The sequence below is a fragment of the Gobio gobio genome (assembly GCF_949357685.1).
Source record: "Gobio gobio genome assembly, chromosome: 1".
Classification (NCBI taxonomy): Eukaryota; Metazoa; Chordata; class Actinopteri; order Cypriniformes; family Gobionidae; genus Gobio; species Gobio gobio.
The window spans coordinates 55,299,331-55,314,692 of record NC_137097.1 but is presented as its reverse complement, the minus strand read 5'-3'; positions in this window follow the sequence as shown (position 1 = coordinate 55,314,692).

Genomic DNA, 15,362 nt, shown 5'->3' with positions numbered 1-15,362 from the left:
ATTGGCCATCACATCTTTGCTGTCTCAACCCTGACCAGCCAGTTCTCCCATTGTGTCCTGACCCTATTGTTTGGACTTTGTTCCTGCCTCACTATTCTTGTGCTGTGTCTATTATTGTTAATAAATTTCACCCCCCGCTCATTCTGCATCTGGGTCCTCGCTCTCAGTACCGTGACATGCTGAGGCCTCCACTTCCTAGGGCTCTGCTTGTATAGCAGTATTTCGGATTGTTAGGCTCTCTTTTCGAGTCTCTTTGGTAAGCAGTCTTTTAGCTAGGCTTCATCTCATTTTAGAGAGTCATTATGCTGAGGCCACCTCAGCCAGGGTGGTCGTGCCAGGTTGAATGGCTCTCTGTGAGCCTCCTTGGTGGAACCACCTTTAGGGGAGCATTTCTAGGTTTCCTCTCAATTTAGAGAATCGTCATACTGAGACCTCCGCTCCCCAGAGCTCCGCATTAGATAACATGTCCAAGTTGGGTGGCTCTCTGTGAGCCTACTTGGTGAGGTGGTCTTTTAGGGTAGAGCGTAGTTAGGTTTCCTCTCGCTTTAGAGGGTCGTTATGCTGAAGCCTCCGCTCTGAGAGCTCCATGGAGGCACTAGACTGGGTCGAGGTTCTTTTTTTTTTTTTGAGTCTCTCTGGTCTTCACGGTGGCATTGTTAGACTTCCTCTCGCTTTAGAGAGTCGTCCTGCTGAGGCCTCCACCCCCAGGGCTCCACTTGGATAGCGTTGTTGAACGATAGGCTCTGTTTGAGCCTCCTTGGTAAGCAGTCCTTAACATAGAAAGTAGCTAGTCCTCCTCTCACTTTAGAGAGCTTCTTGATGTGGCCTCTGCTTTTAGAGATCCCCTGATTGTTGCTGATTGTCTCTCCTCATGAGGCCTCCACTCTTCAGGGCTGTGTCCCCTGTGGTGACTGGCTGGATATATCCCTGGCCATATTCCCTTTAAGGTATTCTTTGAATACCAGGCCCTACACTGAGCTGGCCTATGTTGCCAGGGAATAGAGTCACAACGACCGGTGGTGCTTACCGCTAGGATGGGGAACTGTGACTCTGTATCAATTCTGTTGAAGTCATTGACTTATGTCAGCCATACGACACTCATCCCTTCTGCATGGGCGGAGTGGGCATTTGTTTCCCATTAGCGTCCTACGATGCAGTATGAGTTCACATTCAAAAGGGAATGTCGCAGATTACAAATGTAACCATGGTTCCCTGAGAACGAGACACTGCTTGAGGCATGCCTGCCCATATCTTCTTAGGACAAGAAGTGGATGACGCGAAACACCGGGCACCCTATATACACTCTGGTCACACAAGTAGTGAGTGACATCATAGGCTGTCGCCGGCCAATGTTATTGTTGTGTTTTGACACGTGCTTCAGACTCAAATCATGCCGGAGGCATTCCCCATTAGCATCCTAGGACGCAGTGTCTCTTTCCCCTTTTTAGAAGTTTACTTCTACCCTCATGATGTTCCAAATCTGTATGACTTACTTTCATTTGTGGAATACAAAAGGAGAAGTATAGCAGAATGAGCTGCTCTCTTCCAAATAATGAAAAAAGTGGAGGACAGGAGCCATCAAGCTTCAAAAGGGATAAAAGCTTCATAAAGCAGTCCATATGACTTTTACACTACATATTAGTTATTCAGTAGCTTAAAGGTGTCATGAACTGGCTTTTTAATTTTTTTTATACTGTTGTCTGAGGTCTACTTGTGACGTTTGCGTGTTTTTTACATTCAAAAACATCATAATGAATAAGTAATAGGCTATTTTCTGCCCTGGTTTTGAGTTTTCACCTCTGAAACTTACAGGATATTCTTATATCACGATGAAATTTTATTTCAAGGGCTGAATGATAAGTTGATTTCTCAATTCATGAGCCCTTTAATATGAGAAATAGATTCATTAAGTATTATTTTGTTATGTATGTAAAAAAATCCTCAAGAACAGTATTTATTTGAAAAATTTATCTTTTGTAATATTATAAACGTCTTTACTGTCATTTTGATCAATTCATGGGATTAATGCATCCTTGCTGAATAAAAGTAATAATTTCGGACCCACTTTATATTAGGTGGCCTTAACTACTATGTACTAACATTTTAATTAATCATTCGATACAATGCACTTATTTTGTACATACATGTTTTTACATTGTACTTACATTTTAAAAAATACCTGCATGTAATTACATCTGTAACTAATTTCTGTAGTTACATTTGTAATTACACAGTTGACGCTTCCCTTACACTTACCCATACCACCACACCTGTCCCTAACTTTACCCGTATCCCACCTCAATATCAGCAAAAGTGTTTTGCAATACAATTTGAACACGGTAAGCACATTGTACTTATTTTTTAATGTAAGTACATAGTACTTAAGGCCACCTAATATAAAGTGGGGCCATCATTTTTTTTCTAGAAAAAAAGTGTAGGAAAATTCATACAAAGAATTCAGTGTTTCACTCAAATTTAGCACAGCTATTATGCATTGTTTAGGTTTGACTACAGCTTTTGGAGACATGCTGTAAAAACACAAAAATAGTTAAAAGGAACTGTACTTTTTCATGATACATTCAGACACTGTATACTTTGGTTATGTATGGTCAGAGGCTGATTAGACTCATAGATAAGTTAGCCAAACTCCTCCCTGTCTGACCCGGCTGCTGCCATTCCTCTCCGCCATGCCCTCTGTGGATTGTGAGAGATGGCAATCTGTCTGTGGCTGTGCCCTCCCCTGTGTTTACCCGCCCAGCGGTTTCATCCTGGAGGCTGATCTGCAGGCTTGGGGCACATATGGGAACTGGTGGTCTGCTGGTGGTGCCCCTTCCTGTGGCTGTGGTTCATTACCCTCTGTAATCACAGCACTGTGGGTGTCTGAGCTACAGGGGACCTGTGTGTCGCAATGGGCATCAGGACACTCAGACAAACAAGATGATGCCAGACGAGCTGATGATCTGGTGGTTTCATAAGGAAAAATAATATGTTTCCACAATAACTTGCAAAACCAATTATTAGCCAATAACCTGTCAATAAAAAAAAAAAACATTGGGAATATGTGGAAAATGAGGTCCCCATAAATGTCGAATGTAGTTGAATGAATGAATTACATGAAGATATCATCATAGACAGACAGGTCTTATATGATTATATTCATTTGGTAGATTCTTGAAGGTTTTAAGGTTTTAAGTGGTTTAGTTGTCCTCATTTATGCCAAGCTATGACTAAATGATCAGAAAGTGAATTTACATTTCTATTTTATTTATTTATTATTATACAACAAGGTCATGTTGGGGATGTGTGTATGATGCTATTTTGAAATTTTTTTTTTCAATTAATTTTACAATAATGCAGTGTTACATCTTTTGTTAGAAATGCATTGCTCTAGATCTGTTTGTATAAAGGCTAAAGAAAAGCACCAGACACAAGGCAAACATAGAAAGAGAAAAAAAACATTGGAATTTTTTTCTCAGATCTTCAGGGTTTTGCAGCAATTATTGTGGAGTGTTACCAGATGTCTCGTGGTGGAGGTTATCTTATCCTTGAGCTTTGCTTTGCTTAAAGCTTTCTCAGATTAAAAAAACAAAAACACCATGCAACCATTTGGCATCAAGTTATGATTTATGGTGTCATCCACAAGGTACAGCTAAATCTGTAAAAATACAAATCTTACTTGGTCTGTCTTATAACTTTTCCTGAGCTCTGCTCTGTATTTTCTCTCTTGACTTTATTGACGGCCCATCCCGTAGTGGATTGCATTTCAGTTTTCACCCTTTCTTGGATCATGCGAATTCACCTTAATCCTCAAATTGCGCTGTAAATGTAGCTGTACTAGCGGTTCCTTGGATGAAACATTTACTTAAACAATCTTTTTTAGTCATTTGGGGTAGTCTCAGTTATTTAACCCTGGGGTGGTTTTGATTTTATCCAACAGCGTTTCTCAGAGAGAGAGAGAGAGAGAGAGAGAGAGAGAGAGGGCTCTGTTGTTTTTGGATGAAGTAATATCATGCCACGTTTGGTCTCGAGCAATTTTCGGTGTGACAGCTTAGATTTTATTCAGAGAAACATGCGAGACTTGTTTCAAAGCCAAATCTTCAATACCCTCGAGAGTGGGTAAATTGCAACGGAAGCCTGTGCTACTAAGCACCGGTTGTTCATTTTACAGATAGGGATCAGCAGGCAAAAGAGCGCGGAACACACATCTGGGAGGTTTGATGCAACGTACATGAGACGTGCCATGAAACACAAAGGTTTGCACTGGCTATCTTAATTGACCTTCGCAAAGTCAGCACACGTAATTTTAAATACAGCATAATCTATGTCGTGCAGATGATAATTTGAGTAAAACAAAAGCACAAAGCACTGAAAAACATGATATGGAAAGAAACTTTGTGAGGCAAAATGGCAAAGAATGTCTGGCACGAGAAGAAGATGGCAAAGTCTGCTTTCTCCAGTCTGAGGTGACAAAGAGCCTGTTAAGTCCCAGCGGGAGGTGTAATTGAGCCATAATGAAACATTTTATTGTCTAGTAATTGTCTGACAAAAAAGAATAGCATTAAAACCAGTACAAACGCACATATGCACTCACATGTGCACGCTTGCATTGGTATAAATTCTGTTTTGAAAGCTGTAGATGCTGTCCAGTAATTGAGTCTGCGAGATTTGATTGCATTCTTGTATAACTTCTGTCACTTTAATGACAGGATCGCAACCCACACTGTGTTGTGTGGAAGCCTCCAGCCCTGTAACTTGGAGTTCACGGAGGCATTTAATGAAGGACCTGCAGATTTAAGAAACAACATTTTGAATTCAGTGTGCGGTAGGGCAAGAGCACAGAGGTGGAAAGAAGGACTTAATAGAGCAATGGGTGAGGAGGGGAGAGGGAGGTGCTCAGGAATATCATTCACTGTAAAAAATAAAATAAAATAAAAAGGTCACATTTGTAGTTTAATGAAAAAAGGATTATATCTAATAAAACCATCTTAGTTGAGCATGGATTAGTGCTGGTTTGGTGCTGGTCAAGCTGCTTGACCAAGGTAAACTTTATAGTTTAGCTAGTTTAGATGCATGGTAGAGTATGCAGTTATCATGCAGATGGCAAAATATGTTTTTTTTCAACATTAAGTAAGTAAATAAATAAATACAGGTGATCTTTTTTTAATGATAATTATTTTTATTTTGAGAATTTGTTAGGACAGACATACAGGTATTGACCCAAGCTTGATCCGACGGCTGTGGCAGGAGCTCCGTGTGCTCAGAAAGCAGTTTAAGCAGGCAAAGGAGAAGGATAAGGCTACCCTGCCAGAGCTCCAGAACATCTTAAGGAGTAAGCTCTCTACCACCCGTCGAGCTGAGTGGCACAGAAAGAGGGGCAAGGAGAGAGCATGAAAACGTGCAGCCTTTATAGCGAATCCCTTCGGATTCACCAGGAGACTCCTAGGACAGAAGCGTAGCGGCCGACTGACCTGCACTAAAGAAGAGTTTGATAAGTACCTCAGTATTAGCTACAGTGATAGCGCATGAGACCAGGACCTCTGACAGTGCAGCACTTTGATAACCCCACCAGAACTTAGCGTGGCATTCAACCTCAAGGATCCAACCCTGAGAGAGGTCCAGGAGGTTGTCAAAGCAGCTAGGAACAACTCAGCACCAGGTCCAAGTGGAGTGCCCTACGTGGTCTACAAGAGGTGCCCTAGACTCCTGCAGCGATTGTGGAGACATGCAGAGGGTGTCTGGATTCCTAAGGAGGAGAACTCAAGCAACGTCGTTGCTCGGCGTATGACGGAATTCCTCCTGCAGAATGAGTACTTTGACAACGCTTTACAGAAAGGTGGGATCCCGAAAGTGCCAGGCTGTTTTGAGCACACAGGAGTTATCACCCAGCTAATCCGGGAGGCTCGAGAAGGCGACGGTGATCTAGCAGTGCTGTGGGTCAACCTTGCCAACGCCTATGAGTCAATCCCGCACAAGCTGGTAGAAACCTCACTGACCCGACACCTTGTTCCAGACAAGATCAGGGACCTCATTCTGAACTACTATAACTGCTTTAGTTTGAGAGTCACCTCTGGATCAACAACATCTGCATTTTATAGGCTGGAGAAAGTGCACTCTGTGATTATTCCTATCTCAGTGATTTTGTTCGCCTTGAATATGCCATGAATATGCTAGTTAAGTCAACAGAGGTGGAATGTAGAGGTCCTCTCATCCGGTCAGGTCTGCGACAGCCTCCCATCACAGCATTCATGGACGATCTGACGGTGACTACAACAGCCGTACCAGGCTGCAGATGGATCCTCCAAGGCCTCGAACACCTCATCAGCTGGGCCTGAATGTCCCGATCCCTTGTGGTGAGGAAGGGAAACGTAACCGACAAGTTCCGTTTCTCGCTGGGAGGAGTCCAAATTGAATTAATGACAGAGAAGCCAGTTAAGAGCCTGTGAAAAATCTTCAACAGCACACTTGGGGACACGGCCACACTTCATGAAACCAGGAAAGAGTTGGACGCCTGGATTGCTATAGTGGACAATTCAGGGCTGCCAGGAAAGTTAAAAGCCTGGATTTACCAGCATGGCATTCTGGCGTGACTCCTCTGGCCACTGCTGGTTTACGATGTCCCCCTAACTACCGTTGAGGGCTTTGAGAGGAAGATCAGCCACTCTCTGCGTAGGTAGTTGGGTCTCCCTCGTAGCATCAGCAGCATATCCTTGTACAGGAGTAAGAACAAGCCACAACATCCCTTCAGCAGCCTGTTGGAGGAGTTTATGGTTTCCCGACCAAGAGAGGTGCTGCTGTACAGAGAGTCAACTGAGACCAAAGTTTCCTCAGCTGGCCTAGAGGTGAGGACGGGTAGGAAGTGGAAGGCCCAGGAGGCAGTCGACCAGACTGATGCATGGCTGCGGCACAGTGTGCTGGTTGGACAGTGTGCTGGTTGGACAGTGGCATCAGGACGTGCAGGGCTCGGCCAAAGACTCGATACGATAAGGCCAGGGGAAAGGACGGCGTTAACTGGTCCAAGAAGAAATCCGAGCTGGAGTGGAGAAAAGACGCACCTGTCAGATGGTGGGGATGTGACAAGAAGGGTCGTGGGCGCGATGGAAACAGGTGATGGACTGAAAGATCTTGTGGTCTGAGTTGTGGAAAGCAGAGCCACACTGGATCCAGTTCCTTATCCAATCAGTCTACGATGTTCTCCCCAGTCCAACCAACCTCTTCTCCTAGGGCCTGATAGACACCCCTGCATGCCAAAAAAGAGGATCCCTGAGCACATATTAAGCTGCTGCCCTAAAGTCCTGGGAGAGGGACGTTACCGGTGGCGCCATGACTAGGTGCTAAGGGTCACGCAGAAGCCCTCAGCACAGGGATCTCTGTTAGCAGGCACCAGCAGCCAGCACAGCGCTCAATCACATTTATCAATGCTGGAGAGAAACCACCACGAAGTAGAAACCCTGCAGGGGGACTTCTAGCAACAGCCCGGGACTGGCAGCTAAAGGTCGACCTGGGAAGGCAGTTCAAATTCCCAGAAACCATCATCACGCCCACGCTTAGGCCTGATATGGTCCTCCTTTCAGAATCATCAAGGCAGGTGGTCCTACTGGAATTGACTGTGCCCTGGGAAGACTGAATGGAAGAGGCATTTGAATGGAAGAGGGCCAAGTACGAGGAGGTGGTAAAAGAATGCCGTAGTAGGGGATGGACCCTGCAGTCACTCTGCAGGGCCCTCAAGCTCCTGGAAATCAGAGGACTGCACAAGAAAAAAGCCATCAGGAACATCACCGATGCCACTGAGAAGGTATCTAGATGGCTGTGGATAGAAAGGGGTGATCCGTGGATCACACAAGCTACCTAGACACATGTCGGCCACTGATCATCCCTGTCTGGGTCACCTGGGCGAGGGTGTATGATGTTGAAAGACCTGAAACACCCTGACCCGAAACAAGCTTCAATCACTGATGATGTGTCTAGGTTGCACCTGTAAGGTGTGTGCTAAAACCTTATGTCAAATTATTTCAAATTAAATTAATCTCAAATCCTCATATGATTTCAAATAAAGTATGGCTTTAGCTATTGACAAAAAATTAACTTAAGTTCATTTGACTGGTTCAAATAAATGGTATTACAGAGAAATGCTGACAATATTAGTCTAAAGTAAACCATTGACAAGTTGTAAAGAGATGAGGTCTCAGTAAAGTGCACAGTTTGTAAGTATAGCTTTGCTTTAAAGGCACAATATGTACGTTTCGCCACTAGAAGTTGCTTATTCAAAACAAAGGCATAGCTTAATGATGCCAAGAAAGTAATCCAACGGTCTCTGGTATCCAGAAATCATGTTCATGAATGACTGAATGTATTAAAGTTGTATTAATGTTGCGGTGGTATGAAGCAGGATGTGCCAAGAGCCCTTGTGAGCGAAACAACAGTCTCTGAGCTTTTATTATGCCTAACCTGCAGTCGGCCACTTGCGCTCATTTCGTTGCATATGTTGGGTAACACAATGCTGTTTTACATGATTAAAACAATCATACTTAATACATTTGAGTGTGTTGAAGGTTATTATTGTCACAATTGGTTGCAGCAGATGAGGAAGCAGGATCCAAGTGCAGTTATTTAAATAAACTCAAAACGTCACAAATACAAAATCATAGGTACAGGAACAAGGCTCAGGAACAGAACAACCAACATAACGCAACGCAACGATAAGAACTGACAAAGAACAAGACTGAACACAGGGTTTAAATACACAGGCAGATGACACAGCTGACAAGACTAATGAAACACACCTGAACTGAAACTCAAATCAACATGAAAAACTACAAAGAGCTACAAAATAAAGCACAGGAAACACTTCAACTTAAAAGTCCAAGGACAGACACAGAGCACATGCGACAGTTATAATGTTACGTAATGTGGCTGGTATGAGACACTTGTTGCACTTTGCAGTAATTTAGACCGATATTAGAATATCATATTAATAAAAAACTGGATGACTAAATGACAGTTGTTAAATAACATGCAATTCATTTTAAAATATATTGTGGAGAAAGCTCTCTCTGATTATGTTAGCGATTCAAGCAATAAGACCCACCGTGTTGCGCTGTATAACAATGATTCGTTTTCTGTTGATAAATGTATATCCAAACAGTTGCTCGCCTGTCTAAAATACATACTATATTAATGTGTCTTTGATGTTTCCATGGTTTCTACGGAAATCAAGGGTCGTGCGGATATGACGTCATTGACAGGCACAAGGACACGGTTCGTAACACTGGTTAAAACGGTTGATTTCTCTGGATTTAAACATTGCTGGAAACGTTTGGTTAACAAAATATGTAACATTGCTCTAGTTTTTGGATATTTTAATCTAAAAATCGTACACATTGTGCCTTTAAGCAATTTCAGCTGAGGACTAATGAAAATGTTCCCTCTTTGCTATAAAGAACAGGGCCCGTATTTATCAAGCTTCTCAAAGTACCATTTTAGTCTTAAATGCTGAAAATGTGTGAAATTTACTCCTACTAAAAAAAAGGTTCTATATGGCACCAAAAAATGGTTCTTGGCTCGTAATCATAGGGGAACCTTTTTAAGTGCTATATAGCACCAATTTTGGTGCTTCAGCGGTTCTTCAGCGGTTCTTCACTGGTTCTTTGACTAAGGTGCTATATAGCACCGCTAACTATACAGAACATGTTAAGATATGGTGCTATATAGCACCAAAAGTGGTTCCTCTATATAATAACGACGAAGAACCATTTTTGGTGCCATATAGAACTTTTTTTTTTTAGAGTGTACTTCCAAACTGAAGTATAAAAGCAAGTTATCAAATTTCTCAAAGCTAAGAATCACTCTTACTCTTCTAGCTATTTAAGACAGCTCGAGAGGTCTCTTAAGTGGTAAGGAGTTGCCAGTAGGGGCTTGTGATGGCACTAAGGAGGAGACAGAGATGTTTTTAAGAGAGAGAATGTTTTTGAAATGTTTGACGACGAGCAGTTAATCAAACTGTAATGCCTATGTCGTCATCCAAAATCCCGTTTGTGGCACAGCAAAGTGTTGTGAATCATCTCTAAGACTGACACTTACGATTTAGTCCTACACTTCACTTAAATTACGACTGGGATGCTTGATAACAAGAATTGTTTTGCTCTTAAGTCAATTCTTAGCAGTATTCTTGCGAGTAATTCTCAGAGGCTTGATAAATACGGGCTCAGGTCTGGAATAAAATTTTTGATAAATTCAAAGTAAATTGTGCCAAACTTGTGTTTGACTGGAGTACTTCCCCAGTGTTTGATGAGTCCATGACAACATCACTCACATAGAGAAACATGCTTGTATGCACTTTATCTGAACGCATATGTGTGTTAGTGGGAGGGACAATCGAGGTGGCAGATCGGCAACCCCCCGGCCTGGCAGCAGATGGCTTCAATTGAGCAGGAGATGGTGGGTGGACGTGCTTGCTGGTAATTACTAGGACACCCCTATATGATTCCTTAAATAGTAGCCTTGTTTGGACTAAAAATAAACTCCGGACTACATAAAGGCATCATGACCTCTGACCTTTGACAGAAGGCTCAGAAGACTTTGACCATGGCCCCATAAATAGCCGGGGTCCCATTTACAGCTCACCTGCAAACGCGTACACACGCACACACGCACACACACACACACACACACACACACGTAATGAGCTATAATTGTAAGCACAGCCCCAGGCAGCAGCGTTTTGGCTCAGGATGGATGGCAACTCCAGTTTAGATTGCAGAAGATTGTAGTTCCGAAATCCAATTCAAGTGCTGTAAGATCAACCTCATTCACAACATAAAGATAAAGTTATCAACTTACAGCAGCACATTGACATAACAGAATACATGGAAGTTTTGCAGTAAGGCATTTGAAGGACCCAGTGTCTTCAAATATTGAAATTTTTAAATCGCTTCAGGTGTTCTGGCAGGTTGTTCAATAAACATGCACATGTGAAATAAGTTAAAACCACAACTATAATGACACAGAGGAATGATATCATTGAAATCACATTCAGAACGATTATTCCAGCCAATCAGAATTTCAGACTTTAAAGAGCTCGAGTGTTTAAAGTGGCAGACAAAATGCAGCACACACGTATAATAAACAGGACGCCAATATAGTTATCATTATCATAATAGTTTTCGTTGTTGGTGTGACCTGGCATATAGTCCTGGAATTTGATTTAGTGAAAGTGTTTGTATCACTCCTGCATGTTTGTACATTAATGGTGGGGATTTTTTCTGTGACTTTTTTCCGCATGGTAAATTGGTACACCAATATTATGGCGACAAATTACTATTAATATTAGTTTTTAATTCATTAATTTAACCGATTCATTCTAAACGCTGATTCATTCAAGGAAGAAAACAGATGGCTGTCTTTATGAGCGAGTCATGGAAGTAATTCAGGAAGTAAACGCTCAGAAAATGGTCAGTTGAGCTTCAACACTTTGGAACTATTTTTGTTAAAGGAGCAATAATTAATGAAAATAGTGTGTCTAAGTTACTCAATATTAAGTAACTGTTTATTGAACTGTTGAACAAAAGCAATTTCACACTTGTAATCGTTCTGTTGTTCTGTTCTGCACTCTTGCTTGTGTTGTAAGGGGTATTACTTATATAAGCTATTGAGGGATTTTTTATAGTCTTTTATATTCTTGCAAGCTAATATAATTGGATTCATTACCATATTGATTTTTTTTTCAATTCAGTTTTGCAAGCCCTGCGAAATATAAATCCCACAACCACTATTTCTTTTTGCTGTGGCTTTAAAATGTCTCTGTCTTTCTTAAAAACACCAGAGAAAGTCACCTGTCTAATGGGCTGCAACAGATGTTTGGATCCAATTGAAGGTCTAAAACAACACAGAGAAGCACAGACACATGCACACAAACCAAACCTTCTCGTTTCACCTGGGAACACTCTATATCCAGCCGTTGCCCAAAACCATCCAACCTGCATGAACTTTGACCTGGCCTTCACCAAGCTTCAGCCAATAGTGAGCTGGTATGCCGTAGACATAAAGACAAATGGCCCTATCAGTGTAAAGTGCCTAATGACTGACAGGTGTGTGGGGTTTGGGGGGGTTTGTGTGGTCAGACACATGTGGTGGCCCTTGATAAGCCACTCTGAAATGAAAGGGCTCATTTGTGGGTGCTCCGTGGATCGGGAACCTCACCTCCAGCTGAGAGAGGAAACAGGTTGGTTTGCTCCAGCAAAGCTATGAAAGAAGCAGACTCTACCACACAACCATTATGCAGACTTGACCATGACTGACAAGTGTACTCAAGCGTACAACCAGCATCCAGGATGCTTTTCAATTATGGTTGCCTTGCCATAAGTTAATTATCATAGTGGATCATGAGAACATGAGTTCTCTCTCAACATTTATGCAGTATTGGGATCATTCATGTGTAAATGTGTTCTTTTTCTCTCAAACTTGTAAAAAAAAATATATACAAATCAAAAAGCTTACATTCATATTGCTGACGTTTGACGTGTGTTGTGTCAAGTCTGAGCACTCTGTGGGACATTAAGAGTTTTTGAAACTCTATAGACGAGATTTGTGAGATTACTGTGCAGATTATTGTGCAGCAGACTTAAAAAAAAGTCTAATTTGCTCTCCATTTAAACTCATTGCTTCATTGTTTTATTAATGTACAGTATACAATACCAAACAAAAGTTTGGAGATAAGATTAAAAACAGAAATTAATACTTGTTGACAGTAAAGACATTTATAATGCTATAGAAGATTTTAAAATAAATGCTGTTCTTTTAAACTAAAGAAATGAGGTTTTCAACATTGATATAAATGTTTCTTGAGCATCAAATCAACATATTAGACAAATTTCTGAAGGATCATGTGACTCTAAAATTTCAGTTGAACATTATAAAACGAGTCATGTATTAAATTATAACACAAAGTGTTTTCAAAGACATTATTCTGTGCATTTTGGAAAAGGGAAAATGTAACCTTATTTTATTTTTATTAGATTTTTTCTTTATGCGGTAATCCATTTGGACGCATTCACTGCACTCTCCAGAGATTATGGCACGTCTTTGTACCCAGTGGCTCTCCCTGAGACTATAACCGATGATTGTTTCAGTATGGCTGTTGGTCTAAAGCCTTAGGAGTGAAAAGTTGTTTGGAGTCCGTGTTTTTTATTCTATTTAATCTATTTAATTAAAATTGAGTATAAGAAAAGAGAGAGAGAAAAAAATAAAGGCGTATTACAACTGATTGACATACATTTATCCAAACCACTCACTCACCAACATCTGTTAATTTAAAATTAAATATTAATTTAAAACTAATTTTAAATTAAAAAATTAAAAATGTAAAAAAAAATATCCAAAATCCTTGTGGGGACATTTTGGGTCCTCATGAGGAAAACAGGGATATGTCAGATGTGTTTTTTTTTGTTTGTTTTTTTTTTTTATGCAAAAAGTTTTCTGTGAGGGTTCTGATTAGAGTAGGGTGTGTGTTTGTAAAAAAAAAAAATATATATGTTAAAAAAAAGTGGTACAATACAATAGCAAAGTATATATATATATATATATAGTAATATGATGCTCGCTATGGGACCTCATGATCAAGCAAGCTGTTTATGATGTGAAATCAGGAACTGAATGCTTTTGTTGTTGACCTGTTTACACCCCATTTATTTACATTATTTGACTCATTGTTTCTTACTCTAAAGTCAGAACGCCAGTGGTTTTAAAACAGCTGCACTGTAAAACTATTATGAAGGCCAGAAATAAACCATCCAGCTGTTCCGTAATAGATTTGTAATCGCTGAAAGAGAACTTTCCAGCTGTTCTGTAATAGATTTATAATGACTGCATGCGAACAACTTTTGTTTTTACTCTTGAGTCTAATCTACTGCTGTATTCAAGAAGAATTGAGGTTTTCTCAACAATATTGCCTATTAGCATATTTCTCAAAACTAAAATCAAGCTTGAAATACAGCCAACAAGGTTTCAACTGTTAACAGTTTGTGTTGGGTTTTTTATCATTATATTTGTTTTTTGTTTTAAATGTTTCATTCATCATTAATTAATTATGCTAAATTATTAAATAAAGCCTAAATGTAAATTTCATCTATCAGTTATTAACACAACGTACAACAATTCCCCATACAGGTAGGCTACTGCTATAGACATGTTTTAAAACATACATTTAAGCAGCCAAGCTACTTTTATTGGAGATTTTTCCGACATAGTAAACTTGGGCTATACATTTTTAATTATGTATTGAGATGTGAAATGGTTAAAAATAAATGAATATATTCTTTAAAATATGTATTTTTATTTTATTTTATTAGAAATCTTTTAGTTGTGACCTAGAAGGCACTCAAGATATCCAAATCTACAATGGATCTCAACAACCACTCAATTAATAATACGGTTAATTAAAAATAGTAAAACAAACAAATAAATAAATAAATAAAAACTCTATATCCAACAAATATATACAAACATAATCTCATTTTCAATAATTTCTCCACTTCACAAATAGTTAAAGGTTGTTGGGTTGTACTGCCCTCTACAGGTGACATTCGTTGCCTTCATTTTACATAAAGTTAGACCTAGGCCTACTAGGCCTACATCATTAAAAAAAATCTATTTATATCTTTCTGATTTTTATTTTGCTAACCACAGTCATATAATTGATATTAAAATCTGAACATGCAAATAGTTTCACAGACAAAGAGCATTTCTGATAGAACTGTTTAAAGCTAAAGAACCCAAAATGACCATTAAAACTTAAATTCTCCTACTTTCCATCATGCACTAAAAGATTATATTTAGTTACTGTTGCAAAAAAAAAAAAAAAGTAATGCTGCTTTATTTGTCCATCTCTGTATTTTATCAAATGAGAACAATATAGACATATTGGTGTTCACAAACAGAACAGCAAACAAAGCAAATATCCAAGAGTTCAGACAGGGTGTCCTATGACAGAACATGGACTATATGGGGAGTGTTTAGTCTTATTATCAGATGGCGCTCTGCCCACAGGCTGTTCACTTAATGGTGAGATACAAATGTCTGGCTCTACAAGACTAGGGAGTGTTTGACTATTATAGGCCTACCCAGATTAGCATTAATACGATAATTGATAATAATTGAAGAGGCCACAAATGAACAATAACTCCAAATTCAAAGGTTGCGAATTAAATGATTATCTCTGTTGGGGAGCTGAGGAGCTGCAAATGTTAGCATCTAGCAGGTGTTAGCATCATTTAATAAAAGCTTTTCCTTGTTTGTGTACATTTGTACATGTAACCAGATTCATCGTCAGATTCAATCAGCACATCAAGGCCTGTCATACAGCGAACACA